The sequence below is a fragment of the Eutrigla gurnardus genome (genome assembly GCF_963514095.1).
Source record: "Eutrigla gurnardus genome assembly, chromosome: 15".
NCBI classification, from domain to species: domain Eukaryota; kingdom Metazoa; phylum Chordata; class Actinopteri; order Perciformes; family Triglidae; genus Eutrigla; species Eutrigla gurnardus.
The window spans coordinates 6,352,512-6,375,574 of record NC_139938.1 but is presented as its reverse complement, the minus strand read 5'-3'; the positions used below and the strand labels follow the sequence as shown (position 1 = coordinate 6,375,574).

The 23,063-nt window shown below is 43.8% G+C and overlaps 1 protein-coding gene across 1 annotated transcript in view; it reads left to right on the top strand.

Moving 5' to 3' along the window:
• Positions 1–23,063, top strand: part of lhfpl7 (LHFPL tetraspan subfamily member 7) — an 88,269-nt gene that overhangs the window by 24,074 nt on the left and 41,132 nt on the right. The gene's annotated exons all lie outside the window — the stretch shown is intronic.

Sequence of the window (23,063 nt, the reverse complement as noted above, 5' to 3'; positions counted from 1 at the left end):
CTGGGTGTTTTTCCCTTCTTGTTATATGAGAAGATTCCTGTGTGCTTTAGTTTCAACAACGTATCTTCTTATACGTGTTGCACCGTATCATAGATCTGCCAGTTTCTGCTTCAAGCACCATCGGCTGCCAGTTTTTACTCAGTTACTCTGAAAAAAACAAACACTCTGCTCTTCAGGTCCACGGATCCACAATATTTGTTCTTTGCTTCAACAGCAATTTCCTCCGTTCTTGAGAATATTGAGTAGAGAATTTAAATCCCCGCACGTGGCATTTAACGAAGCATAATTAGAGGCAGAATTCATTGGGCAGGTTCAATTTTTACAGACTGAACTGGGACTTTCACGGGGCACGGTTAATGGTGTGTTTAAAGTGGCGCTTATTGCTCACAGCCAGACTCCCATACTTCTCAGTGCGACTCCAGAATCAGATCACTGTTTGGAGGACGATAAGCAGCCTGTGAATGCCTCTTGTGAACGTGTGCGTAATCCCGACCTGTGCAGAGGAGCTGCTCGTGTTTCGCGGCGACAGACTTTCTCGCTAAGCACCAATGCGACGCGAGGAGCCGGCCTTTGTTCAGTTTCCAGGTCGACTCTCGTCTCGATAGGCGAGGAGGGCAGATCGGAGGAGTGTTTGTTTTCCCAGTGTTGTGAGTGTGTGTCGAGTGCTACCAAAGACGTCTGGTAAACTGGGACAGGTAGATAGAGAACAATGGTTTTCTTTGTGATGTGGCATTTTATCAGTGTTGCATGTGAAGGCGTGTGTTTTCGAGCAGATTGAGAGAAACAAACTGCTGACGAGACGTCAACGTCCCCTCCGTGGAGAAGCTTGTTTTGATCAGTTTTCATCTCTGACAGGTACTTATGATGACATCACGAGGCAAAAATAAAAAGAGAAACCCTACAGAGTGGAGGACATGTTGCTGATGGCAACTTCTTTCATGGTTTGGGATGTGTTTGAAATGTGCTGAGTCGAGGTTAGAGGTGAGAGTTTGGGTTACTTTGAAGAAGGATCTTATTCAGCTGCAGAACATCAACAGTGTATTTAATGGAGTGTTTGCACTGGAATGTTGTTAGCTGTTAGGATTGAAGTGAAAAAGATACAAAAGCACATTTACCATTTGTACATTGCATTCTGCGGTTTCTTTTAACACAACTTTTATCAGACAAAAGGTCAGAATTGGCAACTTCAGCCTGTTACATTATGTTCAACTACAACGGTGCTTATTTTCTCAAAAATAGTTCAATTAAGTGGTTAGAAATTCTAAAAATTGTTGAACGTTCATGAATCTATGTATTTAGAAGAATTGATTATGTCATTTTATGTGCATGTGTGTTACACATTTAGCTCAATTGAGTGTATTTCATCTTTCCACCATTTAGTTTTAATGTAACATACGGGTCAAAATTGGGAGGCTGCAGGAATAGAGAAGGACTTTCCAGCCTGCTTTCATACACGTCTGACATCTGCAGAACAATGTGTGGACGTGTTTGAGACCGAGGGAGTTTACACACAACTGCAAGACAGCATCAATTAGAGGCTGAATCATTTCGCTCTAAACAGCCCACTTCCCAAACAGACGCTCGCTGTTTTTCGTTTATAACAGCAGCTGCTACGTCTGCTGTATCACTGAGGCACAATCCAGGAACGTCTGTACGTTCCCTTAGAAGAGGAAGCACATGACCTTACATCAACCATTCTGTCGTGTCTCGCGGCGCGCACACACGCAGCCGAGGGCTGGTTTGAACTGGGAAAAACCTTTTTCGAGGTAACGCTTTCCTTTTCTCAGCCCTGTGGTCCCGTGGGCGACGTCCAGAATTAGATGTGAACTTGCTAACCCTCCGCTGGGTCAGCCCGACGCTCCACGCGGCGGTTCAGCTGCTGCGCCGCCGAGCATCAATGTTTTATGCTCAAAGAGAGAGTGAGGCAGAACATTTCAGTGTGCTTTTTTCTCCCGTCATGCATATTTCATCGGCCTGTTCTTCTTAGTGGTCAGGATGCACTGGATTGGACGGCTCTTTGGTCGGCCGGTGTGTGTGTGTGTGTGTGTGTGGCAGGTAAATATCTAAACACAGGCCTCCCTGATTTGCATTTTGTTTAGATTCCTACGCAGCCATCGCTCCAGCTGAACTCTAACCTTCACTCGTCACTCTCTTCTGATCTCCCCCGGTTATTTCAATTTATTCTGATTCATCTGCTGACAGAAGCAGCAGAACACCAAGTTGGGTTTCTCGTCGTGGTACAACGCCCAGGCAGCCCCCCGCGCTGCAGCTATCTGTTCAGGGCTGGGGACATGTCACACTCGGCTGAGTGTACAAGCACTCGCTGCACATACAAGCTTAATCTCAGCTGTTTTCCTGCAGGGTTATAACCACATTAACATGTGGAGATAATAAACACAATGTGCTTACATTAAAAATGTGCCAGAGATTGAATGCGCTGCACTGATTGCCTGTTGTTTTTCTCCTTCTGTTGAAAGTGAGTAGTATTGCGGTTTAAAAAGAAATGTTTGAAAGCGGCTCTTTGGGAGTTACTCTGGTTGCCGACATGAAAGGGATACGCCTGAAGCTGTGTTTTCTGCTCTTGAAAGAAATATGAACCACAGAGGGTTTTTTTCTTACCTGTACAGCTTGTGTTTTTTCATTCGTGCATGGAGAGGTAACGGGAGAGAAGTGGCACCAACACCGAACCGCTCATGAAATCTGGCTTTACTTTGAGTTGCTGGATTTGGCAGCATTCAAACCATGGCAAGTATTTAAACCCAAATTGTCCTGGGACAGTAACAAGGGATCCCATAATAGAAGACATATATTTCATGTGGCAGCAAAGACAAAAATATCCAGATGCTACTGAAGTCCGTTTAACTCAGGACATCGTGTTTCAGGTCATATAGGGGTCCTTTTACTTTGTTTGGTAAATGTAGATTTGCCTTGTTTGATGTACAAATACTAGTATGTTATACCCATAAAAATATAAAAGGACATTCCCATTCAAATCAGTGTAGCAGGATGGTTAGAGCAGCGGCTATATTTATGTAGCATTGCTAATTGCAACCACTGTAGTGGGCTAACTTTAGTATCAACTGACTTGTGACACAGACTCTCATGCGGGCGTGACGGGTCACACACTAGTGTTGGCCTAGTGTGTGTGTGTGTGTGTAAGTGTTGTCCCGCCACGCTAGCTGTCACGTTGATATTACTTAAGAAGGGAGATCTGAATTGGGCTTAACAGAAGATGCAAATATTAGCATGCTAGCATAACATTTGTAATGCGATGAGATGGTTGACATGGTTAACAGTATACCTGCCTGAATCAGCATTTTGGTATTGTTACTTTGAACATGTTAGCATGCTGACGCTAACAGTTAGCCTAGCTTAAAGCTTCACAGAGCCGCTAGCACCATCATTGTTGTTAGAGGTTAAAGACAAAAAAAAAGTTAGTATGTTGAAGAAAGTTGAGATTTTCCCAAAGATAATTTCCCCCAAAAGCATAAAACTCAGATTTGATCCAGTGACCCTTGGGGGGTCCCATCCCCCATGTTGGCAACCACTGACTTGGAACAGGATTTGATGTATTGTTGAGTGAGTGGAGAAAGGGGTTTAATTGCTCATGGGCACTTGGGGAGCAACCTCTTGTTCATCAGTAACAGCTACATTGTGTATTTAAATTAAAAACGTGATACCTGGGGTAACGTCTAGCTCACCATGTTGGCTCAGATCTTAGCAGAGGCCTGCTCCTGATCTGACCTGATCTTGCTCTGTATGCCCCCCCCCCCCCCCCCCCCCCCCTTCCTGTCATTCTCCAGCTGCACTAATAAAGTCAATAAAAAGCCCTAAAAAATAGTCTTAAAAAAAATGACACTTTTGCTGTACATGGCACTGAATTGACGATTTTTGCCATCTCAGCAGAACGAATGAAAACGACTCTGTGAAGAATTATTATCGTCTGCTCAGTGGACCAACTTTTGGCTGAAAAAAAAAAAAACGTCCTAATTTACAGCTAAACTCCATCCAACCCCAGCTGAACCCGGGGAATATTTCCCTTTTGAAGCTCCCTGCCTGTGCAGCCCTCTGAAACGGTGCCCTCTCATCTGCATCTCCATCAGAGAGAGTCCTGCTGTATTTTCTAGCCCAAACCTTGGCTGCTCGGGAGACAGAAAGGCAGCATGGGATTCCTGTGCGTTCCCCCTCACACAAACACACACTCGCACATCCACAGTTGCATTGTGCTGATGCCGAGGAAGCCCGGCCTGCTGTGTGAGCGTTCCCTTGGGCAAAGCGGCTATGCAGATGTCCTCCGACGCACAGCGATGAAAATAGGAAGTCGCTTTGATCAAAGCACCTGCTGTGTTATTTCAGGGCTGCTGCTGCCGCCGGAGCCCATATGGTCCCTGTGCCAGCTGTCAATCACCTCTCTGATACAGATGAAAAGCTGATTCCACATCAGTGGAGTGGCCGGCACGATGAAGCGTGATTGCACCATCGCTCACGTCGCTGTTAGTATTCTGAAAGGTTCTCTGGACAGAAAGTCTGAGCTCAGAGAACTTCTCTTAGAGAGCAAACACCGCTGCTTTGTTTGATTATCTTTGCCATCTTTGAACTCCTTCCAGCTGCCTTCGGGGCACAAAAATGTATTCGATGCTATCCAGCCCTCCACGTCTCTGTGCGGGGAGCAATTTCAGGTCAAGCGCCTTGCTCAAGGATTCCTCGCCGGCCGATTTCATTTCTGGTCAGAAGCTTTCTGCTCCGCCCTCCAGGCTGCTTCCCTCTCATTCAATATGCTGTGTGTGTGTGTGTGTGTGTGTGTAGTAAATCCACACCCATTTATCCGAGCTGTCACTCCTCCATCCAATCCTTTCTTTTCATCCCTTTCCCTCCTCTCCTCTCTGAGAGTATTCCCTGTAAGCACGTCTTTATCACAATCAGAACCCACGAACCTCTCTCTGCTTGTTTTCTGTCCATCACTGATATTTCATTCTGTTTCATCATGACTCAGCCGGCTCCAGGCACTTGCAAAACTCAGAAGCAACATTTTGTTTTTGTTTTTTTGCACGGAGTGCTCACCAATCTACCAGCGGATTCAGGCTCTGTTCGTGCCCGTCGGCCTTTGTGGGCGCGCGCCGACAGAACGTGACCCAGTTTAGATGCAGCGTGATGCTGACATCGTGACCTCTCCACCTGTGACTCTCAACGCGCTGACAATAGACATTAATCACAGATGTGCGTCTTGTCTTGTCAGTCAGAGTGTTTGTGTGTGTGTGTGTCACTTTTTGTATAATCAGAGCTGTATCTCGCTCTCGCTGTTGACAGTGATGTGATTGGTCGCATCTCACCATATGTGCCCACACACACACAAACACACACACACACACACACACACACACACACACACACACACACACACACAAACTGTTCTTCTGGTTTGTGCTATAGCGGATCAAATCTCATTAGTTAAACAGGGCAGATTTACACAGAAATGATTCATATTTACTGGAGAAACACCACACGGCCACTTCATCTGCAAACCTGACAAAGCGGTCACAAACACGCGGCATGTTTATTCATTAATATGTTTTGCAAATGGATAAACGAGGCCTAATGTGTACGTATGAATCAACGTTTGTTTGTGTACTTGTCTGCGCGGAGCTCACTCATTGGTTCAAATCGCATGTCTGCGGTAATTACGAGCACGGCTGCACTCGCCGCTCACCGATACATCGCTCAACACCCCTCCCTCCCCAAAACCCCCCCCACATTAATTGGTCCACCAGTCAATAGGAGTCGGACTGTAATTAAGACTGAACTTTCATCCGGTCCATTTCATCTATTTTCTTTTAATTTACTGGGGAGCTCTTTTATAGACTTTGTGTTGAGGAAGCCGCCTGAGATCAACAGTTTTTTTAAAAATCTTTAATGCTGCCTTTTTAAAGGGTGCAGTGCTTTGATAAGTTCCTCCTCGTGATGTGAAGTGTACCAGGATGTTTAAAGCACCAGTGTTTGCCTATCAGGGGGATGTATTAGCAGAAATGGAATCAAATATTAATACAGATATTTTCTCTCGCGTATAATCCACCTGAAGATAATTGTTTCGTTACCTCAGAATGAGCCGTTTATATCTACATATGAAGCGGGTCCTCTTCACGTCCAAGTCCGCCATGTTTCCACGGTATCCCGGAATGGACAAACCAAACACCGATTCTAGATTAGCACCATTATTTATTTTTAAGTTGTGTACTTCTTCTGCACACTTGGCCAACTGGAGAAGCTTTAGTTGGATGCAATTTGCAACGTCACCACAAGATGTCGCCAAATCCTACACACTACGCCTTTAAGACGTCTTTACAATCTTAATTAATTGTCCTTATTTTTTGTACAGATTGATTATTTGTGCTTCTGCACACATTTAGGTTAACCTTAATGTGGTTAAGCCTTCCCGAGTTGTGTCACGCTAGCAAACGACAAATGAGGAGCTGACGGAGGAGAGGAGAAGATGAACGCCTTCATATTTCTTCTCTGGACCGACTCGGTCCTCTCACTTCTGTCAGATGGAGGAGAAACCGTCTCAGGGTCCAAAAACATGTCAGGCTGTTTCTTATTCCTCTCCTGTCCCCTTTTTCTTCCTGCTCCTCCGTCATCCTGCCATGAAAGCCCTGCCTGGCAAACACACACAAACACACTCAAAGAACTCGTGGCTATGCATATTGCATGAGTTCTCCACCTCTGAAGGCCTCTTTGCCTTTTTTTTTTTTTCATTTTACAACTTACAGCAGCGATGATGAGGTTGAAGCTCGATCTTGCACTTAAGGGCCGTATTTCTCACTTTACTGCAGAAGCTGCAGTTAAAGTTGGTGGAGTTTAATACATCAATATGTAATTCAGTAATATTTTTGGGTAATGATTGTAAACAGTTGAGGAAATTAAGGAAATCCATTTTTCTATTGATTTGCTGGTATTCCTCTGTAATGACTGCTATCGCTTTCCTTTAATTTCTTGAGTTTGTTCTGCACGTCCTCCGGGACAAGAGTGAGCCCTCGTGTCTGCACTAAATAGTGTGACTGCAAAGGGAAGTAAACTGTGAGCTGGAGGTGTGTTTGATGAGGACAGGGAGGCGGCCGTGCGACACTCGGGTGTGTGCTCTGGATGTTTGAGCAGTTTTTACCCAATCCAATCTAGATGGTCGCTGGCTCCAGTCACGCTGGCTCAGTTACGGTTGCAGCGAGTGTGTGTGTGTGTGTGTGTGTGTTTGACTCAGGAATTCCCACTAGTGTCTGTTCGATGTGTACAACAACTAGGGTGACTCATTAATGTGTCCGTGGTTGTTATGCAGCTGCTTTATTCCTCCACACTGGGCCCTCAGCCGTGAACACACACACACTGTGAATGTGTGTGTGTGTGTGTGTGTGTGCACGTTTATTCATGCTTTCCCTTCAGTTTTCATTCCTCTCATGTCGTTATATCCTCTCCCCTCTCATGCAGTGATTGATCCTCCGCTCAGAGGCTTCTCTTGAGTGCGCGGTGATGAGTGAGAGCTTGTGCCGCGTTGTCGTGTTTTTGTTTGTGCCATCTGTGTTGTTGGGAATTAGTTTTTTTGTAGACAATATGAAGGGTTGAGAGCACCGGTGCCTGTGACACACACATCGTGATTGATTAGGCGCCGGCGCTGTATTGCTATTGCCCCGCCGGTGTTTACGACTTTCTCATTTGCATGGGCTAAATGAATCTGTTAACTCGGCTAAGTGAATTAAAAAATGTTGCATCCGAGGGTCGTGCGTGGGAGTGCACACGCATATGCACACGTCCCGCTGTGCATCCCTCGACTTCTGGAGAGCAAAGACATTTCTGCTCATCCTCCAACCTGGTTTACAACATTGACATTGACAGCTGGAGAAGCTTAGTCGAGAAATTCAAAAGGTTTTAGCAGAATTTCCCCCCTTTGATCGCCTCAGCAGTGAAGCAAGAAGAAAACAGATTAACAAATTATTGCTTTTCGAAGTTGAAGAATTAGTTTGACATTTAGGAAATATGCTTATTTGCTTTCTTGCCAACATTTGGATGAGAATATTGATACCGCTCTCATATCCCGCTGTTATTTAGCTTAGCTTAGCATTAAGTCAAAAATAAACTCAGCAAGAAATAATAATAATTAAGTGAGAAGCAAACAACAAATCTTCAGCTAAAGTGGAATTTCTGGTAGTTGTAGTGCTGTACAGTGCTGATACAATTGGTCATATAATAAGTTATGAACTATTTTCACCGTATGCTGGTCTGCACAGATGAAGGGGGAGGAAGAGCTGCCATGCAGGACATGTTTGAGCTTTCAAGTGTCTGCAACAAAGGCAGAGAGGGAGCAGTGGGGGGAATATTTACTCCCTCAAGGACATCAGTAGCGGCGTGGCGGCGGGGGACCGACTGTACATCCAGAGTCGGCTGGATGAGAGCAGAGCACACATCAGGCAGGTCCTGGGAGGAGGATGGCCAGCACAGTTGGCAGCAGCAAAGCGCAGGTCGATTGTCCTTTCAATCAGGGAAACTATAAACTGTGGCGTACTGTATATAACATATGGTGTACTTAGCAATGCGTGGAGCGCATCAGCTTTTCTAAGAGACAAGATGTTGGCAAGACTGACAGGAAATCTTTTGTCTCAAACACAAAGTAACATTCAGCAATGAATCTCTTTGGTCTCTAAGATAAAAAATGCCTTTCACTTAATGAAAGTGTGTTAATTTATTGCTGTGGTGGCGTTTGAGGGTGTTGTTGTGTCAATACTGACACTGAAGCTCCACCCGGTCCACTCCTCATCCATCTGATGGACTGTATGACACTTGATGCAGTTGTGCCGGATGTTTGGGTTTGATCCTGCGAATACTTTACGACGACTTCCATCGATCCATCCACATCTCGCCGTCTTCACATAATTAGTTCAGGCGGGGCGCCGGAGTCGAAACTGGTGTTCGCTGATTGGCATCAGCCGTTTCATTTGTGTCTCACATGTTCGCTCAATCGTAAAGGAGCTGCCAACGCACCGCTCCCTCCCTGATGTGGTGTGATGAACACACAGCCGCTTTCACGTGTCGGGTATGTGAAAGTGAGACGCGCCATGACGACAATATATCACACCAGTGAAAGACGGCTGGCACTTGGTATAGAAGAAGTGCTGCTTTGGGCCACAAGCCAGTTTCTAACATGCCACTACATCTTTGTCTAAGAGGTGGTCGCCAAAGGTGCATCCTTCCCCCTGTGACACACACACACACACACACACACACACACACACACACACACACACACACACACACACACACACACACACACACACACAGGACTCCATGTTCCTGTCTTGACCCCCCTGGGCCCCACATCCAGTTGGCATGGTGCCTCCTTAAATCAAACACATACTCTGTCTTGCTCACACAAAAAGGCAGGCAGGTGGACTTATGGGTGAGCTCACACACATACACATACACACACACACACACACACACACACACACACACACACACACACACACACACACACACACACACACACACACACACACATGCAGTGTTCGTTCTCTGTCTGGATTATATATCACACACACACACACACCCACACACACACACACACACACACACACACACACACACACACACACACATCTTTGTCGTTGGACCTGAAGATGAGTATCTGCGTAGGAAAAGGAAATGATATGTGCATTGCACTCTGAGCTTATTTGTAAGCAGCTATCATATTTCACCATGAAGGTAGAACTCACACACACACACACACACACACACACACACACACACACACACACACACACACACACACACACACACACACACATTGATTCCATGGATCATTTTGTAATGAAATCTGTCCTCATGTTTTCATCCACTGATCCACTTGTCCCCTGCCATCGATCTGGAGCTCTAGGTGTGTGTGAAGATGTTTTACTCGTATGAAACTCACTGACATGTGACCTGCACTGTGGATCAGGAGGCAGGTCATATATAAGGAATATTTAATCTAATTAAGTACAAGGAAAATAGCTTTCATTTCTGACTTACAGAATGAGAGGATTTCACAGGTTATTACAATATAATATAATATAATATAATATAATATAATATAATATAATATAATATCATATAGTGAATATATGTGTATCTGTATGTGGGTGTTTGAAACACTTGTGACCTTCTGCAGACTTGTGATGGACATTTTTAATCTCATAGACTAAAAGATGAAGTGGTGGTAAATCTAAATAAATCATTTTATAATCGAAATATTCACAATTTGCATTCCTATGTTTAATGGTCCCAAACAAAGGAGTCACACTGTTTGTTTTCACTGTTAGCACCATTAGCTTCTAGCCACCATCAACATACTGAGCTGTGTGGAGGCAACAGATCAGTGTATGACTCACAATATGATTGTTTCTTTTTGCGGCTCCACTCACAGATGACCTCTTAAACTTTCAGTTCAAGAAAGACACGTGTTTGCTTCCCACCATAGCAGCTTCTTATGAAACAATCAGATTTGTGCCACCACATAAAACACACACACACACACACACACGCACAGTTCCCTCCTAATCAATAGTCCCTCTTGCGTCGGACTGCTCACGTTGATTGAACTGCTGATGAGATGGTCTGTTGATGGTCAGGCTGTGATCCACTACGGTAAAGAAGTGTACGCACTAAGAGGACAGGAGAGAGAGATCCACGTCTCTCTTCCTCTCTCTTTCTGTCCCAACACATCCCTCACCTCGCTCACCCCTCTCTGATTACAGTGTGAAGAGGGCGCCTCACAGGAGCAGACAGACAGGAGAGGGAGACGGTTGGGACGAGCAGCCGGTCTCCCCTTCCAGATCTCTTTTTCATTTCACGTCGTTCAGCGTCATGACGGGGCTGTTGTGCAGGAAGTGAAGCATAAATAAAACGGGATCACCCTGCCAGCCGCATTGCTCAACCACACCTTTCATTCAGTTAATGATCTAGTTTTCATCACCGGGAAACTTGAGCGTTGCTGAATGTTCGCCAACACGTCCTGTGCTCAGTCATGTCTGTGGATATTATCTGCTAACAAAACCTGTCTTCAGTGTCCTGAGGTCAGGTTGTTGTAACCACAGCCCATACTGCCTGAATCTTTTTTTTTTTTTTTTTTTTTTTTGTAATAATGCTTGGGAATGTGGTTGTATTATGAGAAAAATTGTAGATGTGATAGATAAACGTGTGTCCTGATTTGACTGCATCATGTGTGAGCTCAGCTAAAAGTTTATATTAACTGCCAAACAGGAGCAAACAATTATGGGCCCTAGCAAATAATGGCACAGAAACGAAGCATATTTCTTCACTTTAAAGGAGCTAAATTTAAAATTCAGGTCATACCTTTTGCTTCCACATGGCTCTCAACATGGTGGCGACTGAGCACAGCTAACATTGCTAACAGTGCTAACAAGGACAACAGTGCTGGCAGAGCTAACGGTGTTTACCTGAGAGGGAACCAGAGGGAGGGCGCTATGCTTCTGTGACTCCGTTCCCCATATATGTCATTACATAGCAAATATGTGTTTGCTGCTGTCAGCAAATAACACAACAATGTCTTGGCGAGAAGATAACTGACTCTGACAGTCGGGATGAACCATTCAAGATGTTGTGTTTTATTAGCCAGTTTTAACCAAGTCAGCGACTGATTGTGTGAATGCTCACACGTTGACTTTGAAGCCCAATTTCTGTCATTTTATTAATTTTATTACATTTACAATTACAAGAATCATAAAAAAAGACTTTCCCAAAGACCAAAACCCTCAGAATGAGACCAAAGTTGTACAGTAACAAAGCAGGATTCTGAGTGTGAAATAATAGGAATGATGAATATTCTTCTGTAATGAGGTGTTTTCACCGCTCTTGTTGTCAGTTCTGTCTAATCTCCTAATCCGCCCAGCTACTTCCCCCATTATTCCTTCTCACTGACAGGCCGATACAAACAACCTCAGTAGGGGCTAATAACGTGTCAGCGGGGCCGGATCGCCCGTCCAAGGATGAGATGCTCGCCATCTGCTATGTTTACACTTTCAGACTCTCAGACTGTATTCTTTTGACAGCCTTTGATGCATTAATGATTTCACTTGTCTCTTGGGTCTCTTGCTTTTCGCTCCAGCCCTGTTTACTCTGGAGCGTGTGGACTCTTTCATCATGGCTGGAATTTCCCCGGTTCTCAACTTTTAACCAAAGCATGTCAGAAAGACGGGAAGTATATATATATATGTATATATATATATATATATATATATATATATAGTATATATATATATTTGGCAGAGTTTGAGCAATGCAGGCTGTCAGTCTAATGCAGTAGAACAGTGCACGTCCTCCCAGCCTATTCAAGATCACTTCCACGGAAATTCCTGCTTTTGTTAAAAAAAGAGTAAAAAGAAAACGCACAATGTGGATTTGAACTTTTTCAGTTTGGAGGATCATGTGGATCTTAATCTGTCGGTGCAAAAGCCGAGGATGAATTACTGGCGTTCAGCTATCAGAATGATTGCTGACTCTGGGAAAAAATGCTGTTGCCGGCAAGTCTTGCACCTTTTTAGCGCCTCCTGTGATGAGATATGAAGTGTGGAAACTGGCTGCAAATTGCTCCTCTTTCTTTCTGTCACGCAGAAGCAATTTAATGCCGGCGAGCACAGCTTCTCAGGCAGGAGACATCGATGCGATTTGAGTCGTCTCCTTTGAGAAGACAAATGAGAGAGACAAACGAGGGAAACTAAAGCAGACAGAAAGAAGGGGAAAAGTCTGTGAGTTTGACTGTTTAGTTTGTTTGCCGTGGGGAGAATGGGCCGTATCTGAGAGTGCCAGTCACGTTGGGTAGCAGCAACAGGAGCAAGAGGTGTCATCGGCCCCCAGAGTCCCCCAGCACCCTCAATCTGTCACCACACATTCACACACACAGAGCAGAGTCTGGCCTGGGCATTCATGACGGTGACACTCTTTTGTGCTGTGTTTCCTCTAGCGCCACCATGAGGTTGACATTTGTGGTTTTGAGCGCAACAACTATTGGATGGATTTCCTTACAATGGTTCAGATTTTCATGTTCCTCTCAGGATCCTTTCACATTTAATTTAGCTTCAACAAAACTTCCACGTTTTCAGTTCTTTGGTTTATAGAGTACTTAAACCCTGAAATGAGTCAGCATTTTTGCCCTCTAATGAAGTCTTAAGATTATGAGTCTTTGGTCAGTTGCCTAAAATAAGGTCTGTGATTAACACACGTTTAAGAGATTTTGACATTTTGTTTTAGAAAATACAATTCTCCAGTAAATACCACTCTTTAGAGTATTTAGACTTTAATGTGTCTGAAAAAAGGCAGTTGCTATCAAACGGCTAACTGAAAAAAAACATGATCAAGCCGACTCAGCCTCGTTGTACTCACACTCATCAAAAATCACAGAAGTTGTCATGAAGTATCATGAACTTGTGTTTGCCAGAGAGCGTATTTTCTGCAATAATCCAAAATCCGATGAACAATCTTTTTGTTGAGGGAACCATGTGATGCTAACCGCCTGGTTGGCCGTCTAAATCACGTCATCCCTGCAGAACTCTATTATCAAACACCTGCAAAACTAAAGGCATTCCCATCAGTCTCAGCTGTAGCCAATACTTGACCTTTCCTTACCATATTACCATGCTAGCATTAAGATAAAATGCCCTCTGTGCAGTAGCCTCTATATTTTTATTATGCCAATTAAATACAGCAATATTTCTTTATGTATAGGCTGATGGATAAAATCCTCATCCATTTTCTAATGGAATCTGTGCATAATTTTCATTCCTTTTTAAAATGTTACTCATATTTTCTTTATTATAAAGTTTTGTAACTAAAAGTCACTTGAATATTCACAGAAGTCTTGCGTGCTTTGCAAGATATGAAGAACTTTAGTGATCCCTGAAGGGAGGAGAAACGAACATATAAGTTGGTGTTTTATTAATAAAGCACATGAATAAAACAGTAACATAAAGCATATAATGCAGAATAAAACGGATTAAAACTAGGTCATAGACACATGATATATGGCTAAAATGAAATTGCCGCCATGATGGCTTTTGGCAGATTTACAGATTTGATGTTAGGATTATATATAGCTAGTCGTCAGTGTGGAAGCAAAGGGGTCTTTGTGGTGAAGATGGACTTTTAATAGGAAACAGAAGTGATGCTGAAGCCCTGATCACTCTGTCATTTCTGCTTCGCCTTTTTACAGCAAGGCTGTTTAACACAGTGTGGGCATGCAGAGGTCAGAGGAAGTCAATGACCCTCGTGAGAGGTCACCAGGACAATCAGCACTTTGTATGACCGAGGAGAGACACGCCATTCATCTAATCCTGAGAGAAATACTAAAATAAGAAAGCGTTGAACACCATGTAGCAGGTTTTTCTGTCTTGGAACAGAATTACAGCCTGTCAAAAGCTCTGAGGGGAACAAACAGCCTCCATCGACTGAAAGGCCTTCAGCAAAAGGAGAGGGATGTTTTCCCTGTCAGAGGACCTGATGGTGATTTCTGCCCCGTCTTTACGACGGCGGGCCTCCACTCAGCGGCTGCGCGTCGACCGCTATTTCAGAAGGACGCGGAGAGGCAGAGAAATGGCGGCGTGGAGATGTTCTGGCGTGCATCTGGAGAGATCAGAAGTGCTCCTGACAGCAAGAGTGTGGATGCAATTATCGCCACAATGCCTCACACTCGTGCCTCAAAGAGAGATGTAACAGGAAAATGATACACGCATCATGCAATATTTCTCAAGAATATGTTCCCCTTTCACCCTCTGTTCTTTAGCTCTTCCTTTCAACTCATCCTTTTGTTCCTTCCTCTTCTGAGTCCACCACCCCTCTTTGCATGTTGCCCTTGGGAATCTTTGAAATTCTCTGAAATCAAAATGAGTCTGGAGTCTTGCCCAGCGACGAAGACTCGGGACTGAAAATAACAGTAATCCCTTTTACGCTGCCTTTTCGGAATCTCGGAGGCGAGACGACCTCAGTGTGAACGAGGAGAGCCGGAACGGCAGGACAGGAGCTGACCTTTTGAAGACATGTTGTGTGCGTGATCCGCCACCAAGGGATTTAAATTTAACTTTAATCTGAAGAAGACAGAAAGCCAGTACTTGCTCACACGAGGCGGCCGTTGTATCATATACATGATGTACTGTATATGAGCTACTTCGCTTGCACTTGAAGAGTCGTGTAAATGTGCAAACGAGCAAAAGGAACCGAACTCTCAGTTCACCTGCCATTGTTCTTTAGTGCGCTGGTGATCGTATTTCCGACGCTCATTTAATACTTCACACCGACGCCGCTTTTGTTTTCGACACACATGTTGATTGATGAGTCCGACTCTCTTGCGGTGTAGCATGTTTGCTTTTTGTCACACAATTTCTCATCCTCATGCAAGTTCGCTGGCGTGTTTGCATCATACAAACACTACGTGCTAAAAACGGAGTGCCATTAATCTCCTTGTCCTTAGAGAACTGTGCTGTTTGCGTGAGTAATGAGCTCTGTACGTCCACACTGTGTCTCTGTTGTCTTTAATTGGTGCAGCGTCGCTCTATTAGAGGGATCCGGTGTAATTAAGGTCTTCTTCAGGGTAGGAATCTATGGATTCATAGCTCTGTTTTAGCTGTTTGAAAGGCTGATTTGCTCAGCTGGCCTCTGATCAGTGAAATGGCTCTAAGTGAAATATTTTTGCAGGATTTAAATTTCTAATTGTGGACTTTTGCTCCCTTAATTACACATCAAAATGTGTAAAAAAAATGTGTTGCTGGTTGTTTGCATGCTCGGCGCTGTGTGTGCAGGCTTGCAGCTCTGTCAAAGGTGTACCCAGGTGTGTTTGACAAGCCATACGGAGCTGATAAATAATAATGATGCTCCCGTCTGTCCCCGCCTGCAGCTTTTTTTAATCAGTGCCTTGCAAAGCCAGCTCTCCGTTTATTTGCTTATCTCCGCACAGTTGGGTTGCCAGCCAGTGCAGATCACAAAGTGTTTAAAGCCGCTCACATCCATTTTTCTGTGCTGCATCAGTAGATGGCTGCCATTAAACAACAATGAGTTTGGGTTTAATACAATTATTATGAGGTGGATTCACGGGCATTCATGGTCCCAGAGGAGGAATCACACTGACTTTCTACCAGGAGGTTTACTTTGGATAACGACTGAACATTGGCGATCCCGTGATTTTTCGTCTGGCGTCACCAGAAGATCAAAATCAAATTGTTTTCAACTTCTTTGGTTATTTACCAAATACCTGCTCAAGTATAATGTCCATTCCCATCAGCCTTAGCAGTACTTTGTGTTTAGTGCCCAATGTTAGCATGCTAAGCCGCTCTACTTTAGGTCTCTCCTCTCTTATCCAGTCTCTCTAGCTACAAACAGATACAGAGCGCACCTGGATCCAGAAGTAGGGGAAGGGTGTTTGTTTTGTAGTCAGTCCGAGACTCTGGTGCATTTGTTTGTGCTGTCAGCACAGCACTGTTTGACCTGCTAGAACGGTGGTGTCGGGGGCTTGGGGAAGTTTTCTCTGTTCCCCTATTTATCTTTGGTCCAAAATACAGTGCAAAAAAGAAAAATTGAACTTTATAGCCGGCTCTGCCAAACTAGCCATCTGGCTGACGCGGAAGAATAAAACTCAGGGTGCCGGCTGCTTGGAGCCAGTGTCGGTCCTGAAGGGTCAGACAAAAGCCAGACTGAGGGTTGATTTTGATTTCTACAAAATGACGGACAATGTGTCGGCTTTCAAAAAGATATGGGCTGTTGGGGGGGTTTATGCTCTGTGGGGGAGGATGAGGAGTTGATCTTAAATTTCTGACCAAGAAATGTTTCATGACAGTGTTTGTTTTGTGCTGTTGTTTTGTCATTGTTGCAATGTAAGTCCTGCAGTAGTGCAATAAAGGGACTTGAAAACCAAACCTCTCCTCTCCTCTCCATTGGTCTCCTCGTCTCCTCTCCATGTTTCTCCTCCTCTCCTCTCCATGTCTCTCCTCCTCTCCTCTCCTCTCCATGTCTCTCCTCCTCTCCTCTACCATTGTCTCTCCTTCTCTCCTCTCCATGTCTCTCCTTCTCTCCTCTCCATGTCTCTCCTTCTCTCCTCTCCATGTCTCTCCTCCTCTCCTCCTCTCCTCTCCATGTCTCTCCTTCTCTCCTCTCCATGTCTCTCCTTCTCTCCTCTCCATGTCTCTCCTTCTCTCCTCTCCAAGTCTCTCCTCCTCTCCTTCTCTCCTCTCCATGTCTCTCCTTCTCTCCTCTCCATGTCTCTCCTTCTCTCCTCTCCATGTCTCTCCTTCTCTCCTCTCCATGTCTCTCCTCCTCTCCTCCTCTCCTCTCCATGTCTCTCCTTCTCTCCTCTCCATGTCTCTCCTCCTCTCCTCCTCTCCTCCTCTCCTCCTCTCCTCTCCTCCACGTCTGTCTTCTCTCCAGTCATCTATTTTCCTTTCCCCTGCTCCTCAGTCATCTCGTCACATCTCTTCTCCTCACATCCCTTCGTTTATTTATTTATTTGATTGTTTATTCATTTTCTTCTTTAAAATGATTATCATTTTGATTGTTATCTTCTCCTCTCCCCTGGAATAAATCTGCTCCCCACCACCATCTTGGTGTAGATCTCTGCTAGATCTTGCAAGCTTTTCTATTAAAAATGGATCTAGAGTCCAGCGGTTCGAGACCTGAAATAAGTGGTTTGATTGAAGAATGTATTTGTATTATGATTTTGAATTCAAGGTGGTTCTGTGTTTGTGGCTGTGGCTTTCCCTGCAAAGTAATCTACAGCCACTGATGACCTCTGACCTCTGTCTGAGAGCAGAAATTGTTTGTCATTGCACATAATTAGAATGAAGTTCCATTTTGCTGCCAGAATACACAAATGTAACTGTTAATAATCTTAATAATAGCATTTTTCTTATCACTTCTTAAATGAGACAAATGAGTCACACTTTGAATCTTTGGGGATTATTTTGGATCTGTGTGTGTGTGTGTTTGTGTACATTATCCATGCATGCACTGCAATGAAGCCCTGCCATGTGATGAAGCCCTGCCATGTGATCCCCCTCCAGATCAAGGTGACTTGGATGCATGGTGGGCTTTTGGGTGAGGCCGGCAGGCTACAGGGATAAAGATGTCAGGCGTCGCTGGCAGGTTTGGGACTGCTGTGCTCCCTGCGATATGACTGGCAAACTCCCTCCCTTGCTGGGCAATGCATCTCACACACACACACAGACACACACACACACACACACACACACACACACACACACACACACACACACACACACACACACACACACACACACACACTATCAGTTCAAATAGTCTTCGTCCCTCTGTTTGCGTTTGTGTTTTTGTGTAAGTGTTTGTGCATGGGCCGTCTGCATGTCACTGCCAGTGTCCTTTTCACTCTCCCTCTGATCCGATGCAGTGGGCTTGGCACAGCCTGTCATGCCAGCGATCTGAAATCTGAACCTCCCTGCTGCCCACAACATCCAGAGGAGCGAGGGAGGGAGGGAGGGAGGGAGGCGGGGAGGGAGGGATGGGTCGAGGAGGAGAGGACAGAATGAGGCAGAAGGAGGCGTAGCGCTTCCACTCCTGTTGATCTAACTCCTAGATATTGTGTGTTCATATCAGCCCTCTCTTCCTGCCTCTCTCGACTCAGTTAGTTGTCTGTCCAGGTGACGAGGGCTCGCTGCAGAGGATGAATGGCGAGGGATAATCCCCAAGCTCACGGATAATCAACTGACACCCTCTCACTGCCTGTCAGCTCACTCCCCGTGTCCAGCTCCGCTCACTTATTGATCAAAAGGTTTTATTCTTGTTTATTCTACTTTGAGGCTTCACTCAATCTCGTTTTATTTGCTCTCTCTATCTCTCGGAGTGCGGATGAGCTTAGCAGAAATGTTTGTGGTCGATGTTATCCTGCAACGTGAAATAATGAAATAGCGGATGAGAACTTGGAATGGCGACTTTTGTGTTGGCATGTAAACTGGTTTACTTCTCACTTCTCATCGGTAATTGGTTGGGTTTGCCTTTCGGTTTGTGTTGTTTGGGCTGGTGTGAAAGCTGGTAACCATGGCAGCTAATATGTGCATCAGCATTGCACTGCAGGGATGATCAACCAGAAAGTTGAAAGTGAAACAGGTGTGTTTAGCTTTTGTCCTCCTCCTTGCATGTCAGCATTTCCCTAATCACCATCCCCCCATAATATTCCAGTATGAAGCCTCCTTTTCCCTCCCCTTTGATTAGTATTGATGATTTAATAAGTCCAGTTGCAGACTATATTAATGCTCATAATCAATTATTTATTTGTGATCTCCTCCCATGAGAAGTCTGAGAATTGAAAACAAAAAGCGAAAAAAAGTGAGAGAGTGTATCTTGTACATTATTGTGATACTTTAAGACAACAGTTAAACATGAAGGAGGTTTGAATTAACAGCAAACAAACAACAAAATAATCCAAACAGTGGTAAGAAATCAGGCAAAAATATGCCTTCAGAATGCACTTCTTCAGAGAACGACGCACTGTTCCTTACATTATCATAGACACACATTCAAGCATGAAACCTCTTGCAATCTTTGGGAAAAGCTTCCGTTGAATGTGTAAAACATCTGAAATTGCTCCCAAATAGATCTCAGTTAAGCTCTGTGCTGAGGACTTTGCAAACATGGAGAACATATAGGGGGAGTGGGAGGAGGACCAGTCGTGACAATGTCTTGTGATGTGGACCAGGTGATGTGTCCAAACACTAAAAGAGGGTTCACAGTAACATGCTGTATTTATTAATGCAGGGGCGATTCTAGGCCTGATTCTACTCACCCTCCTGGCTAAATTACTCATTTCACTGGATAAAAAATGAATAATTTGTCTTTCTATACATCATATTTTAATTCATCAGAATACTCCTTTTAATGAATTACTAGTAAATAGTTTTACATGACAAAATATTTTGAAGAAAGGCTTTGTGGCTTTCAGACAAACTTAAACTGAGTCCTGATCCCCTAAATCAAAGTAATATATAATCTGATTGAATCCATAGTGCATGACACTTTTGAAGAAGTTTGAAAATTACACAATAAAATCACAATAAATAAAGCTACAACTCAGCCATAATAAATATAACAAACAGACGATACATGTAAGATAACAGTATACATACTATATATGCACTGCTCAGTTATTGTCTTTCTCCTCTCCCTCTAATTCTGCTGTCATAATATGATAAGAGGAATAATAATTCATGTCATTTATATATATTTTTATATATATATATATATATATAAATATTGATTTGCTGTGAGCAATGTAATCATTTTGAGCTTTGATATCAACTGAACCTGGCTTTTTTCTTAAAAACAAAATTCATCTATTTATTTTTCTAATATTTCAACTTTTCAACTTACTCGTGTCTGTCTGACGAAGTTTGCCTAATCTCACGTTGGTTGAAACTGATTTCAGAAAATATCAATAATTGTTATTAATAATTAGTCTATTATTATTTTTAGGGGGGCTAAAATGAATTTTGGGTGTGCTTGAGCACCCCTAAACATGGTCGCCACTGGATTACTGTCCTATATCTGTATTTTTCTTTGTGTTTCTTGTTGCAATGGCATCAAAATAAACTGTACATTTATATTTGTCTTAAACTTCGCTGTGTGAGTTGAAATGTGAGCAGATGTACTCGCATGTTTAAGATAAATATAACACAGCAGTGATTTATATACATCAGTGTTGTTGCTGCTTTGATAGTCATTCTAATATCGTTTTCACACAATGAGCCACAAAACACTAAAATCTCTCAGACTGCTATCTTCACCGTATCTATGCCTCCTTTTTAATCAACATACAAACACGCTGTGTGACCTATGTCTCCTAGCCTCACACACACACACACACACACACACACACACACACACACACACACACACACACACACACACACACACACACACACACACACACACACACACGTCCTGTAACCCTCAGTGATGACAATTTTCTCCGTTATGTACAATCAAAGCCAGTCACTCCTTGTCGAACAGTGCAAAGGCTCTCAACCACGTAGCAACTGTATCTCTCTCTCTCTCTCTCTCTCTCTCTCTCTCTCTCTCTCTCTCTCTCTCTCTCTCTCTCTCTCTCTCTCTCTCTCTCTGTGTGTGTGTGTGTGTGTGTGTGTGTGTGTGTGTGTGTGTGTGTGTGTGTGTGTGTGTGTGTGTGTGTGTGTTTTCATTGTGGGCTCATTTTGCAGCAGTTGAGTGTCTATAAAGCAAGGAAGGATAAACAACTCTCCTTTGTTAGGCCTCTAGCGTTGGCTGCACACAATCTATTCAGCAAAAACACACAGTCTAAAGCCACACACACACACACGCACACACACACACACTCACACACACACACACACACACACACACACACACACACACACACACACGCACACACACACTCACACACACACACACACACACACACACACACACACACACACACACACACACACACACACACACACGTATTGTCTACATTCAGTCATCATCTCTGTAATGATGACTCTATTTTCCCCTCATCTCCACATGGCCTTCACTTGGCTTCAGAAACATCCCATTTACTATGTGCCAATTGCCACACACACACACACACACCCACACACACACACACACACACACACACACACACACACACACACACACACACACACACACACACACACACACACACACACACACAACCACATAGACAATTCAGGTGGATTTGTTTGCAGTAACGGGCAATAACAAAAAAAGAAGCCTTGACTATATTGTTGGAGAACAAAACGGTTGCTTATATCTTTTTTTAACCCAGATGTATTCAGGATGCTCATATTTACTAAAAGTTAATGCTTAATAATGTTATTGTAATGGTGTTCTTCTTATACCAGATACTTTTTTGAAATTGTAGTTAACCTATTGCCTTATGTTTAATTCACACAGGCTTGTACATTCAGCTACTAAATGAACGGGACTTAAATGGGGCGTTAAATATAAACCAACCGTTTGTTCATGACTTTAAATGTTAAAGTTGTTTATATATTTCCAGGACTGGGTGTTGAGTTGTGCAGACCTGATATTTTTTATGTCCTTCAACCTGCTTTTTGTTCTTATGTTGAAGATTCAACACTTCAAATCCACGTTTCATTCCTTGATCTAATCGATACATCACCAGGACCACTATATTCTCTGATGGTGCATTGAGCACACACCTCCTCAGCTTCACTGTTTGCGTATGTGTGAGACTACAGTCGCGCTCCTCGCCGTGATGCACGTCCTCAAGTTGCTCTCCGAAGCAACCCACACACAAACAAAGAGCGAGGATTCTTAATGGTCGCTGTCATGGATCTGAGTGCTGCTGCACAGCCTGTGGAACGCCTCAGCGTCATCAATATGCAGATACACAGCGAGCAATAAGGCTTTTAAAGCTGCAAGATGTTAGTGTCAAGAAATCTGCTTCATATCATCGCTTTCCAACAAACACACTTATTAACCCTGGCTCCCTCTGTGCATGGAGGCATAAAACAGACTGGAGGGGGGGGGGCTGTGCTCGAGTGTTTATCTGTATTTAAGAAAAGTACTCCCACACACACACACACACACACACACATGCATGTTAATCATGTGTGTTTTCCTCAGATCATCAGAGAACAGACTGAAGCTGCTTACTGAGATACAGACTCATATTAACTCCAACTGCTAAAAACAGGGACACATATGCTTCAGAAATACAAATGTGCCCCGAGGGTGTGTGCATGTGTGAGTGTGTGAGTGTGCACACACATCTGTCGGTTTGCTGCACGTGCCTGTGTGTGTGTGTGTGTGTGTGTCCTCATCAGAGAATGTGTTTTTATTCAATTTCATTACAGGTCAACCTTGACTTTGCAACCGGGCCACAAACTTCTTGTTCAAATTTAGACAGAAATGAATAAAAAGGCCACAAGTCACACAATATGGATTTTCAAAAGTGAAAACAAAGTGTTTGGTGCCACCGTTAATCTAATCCCTTCATTGGGAACAGTCACAGTCTC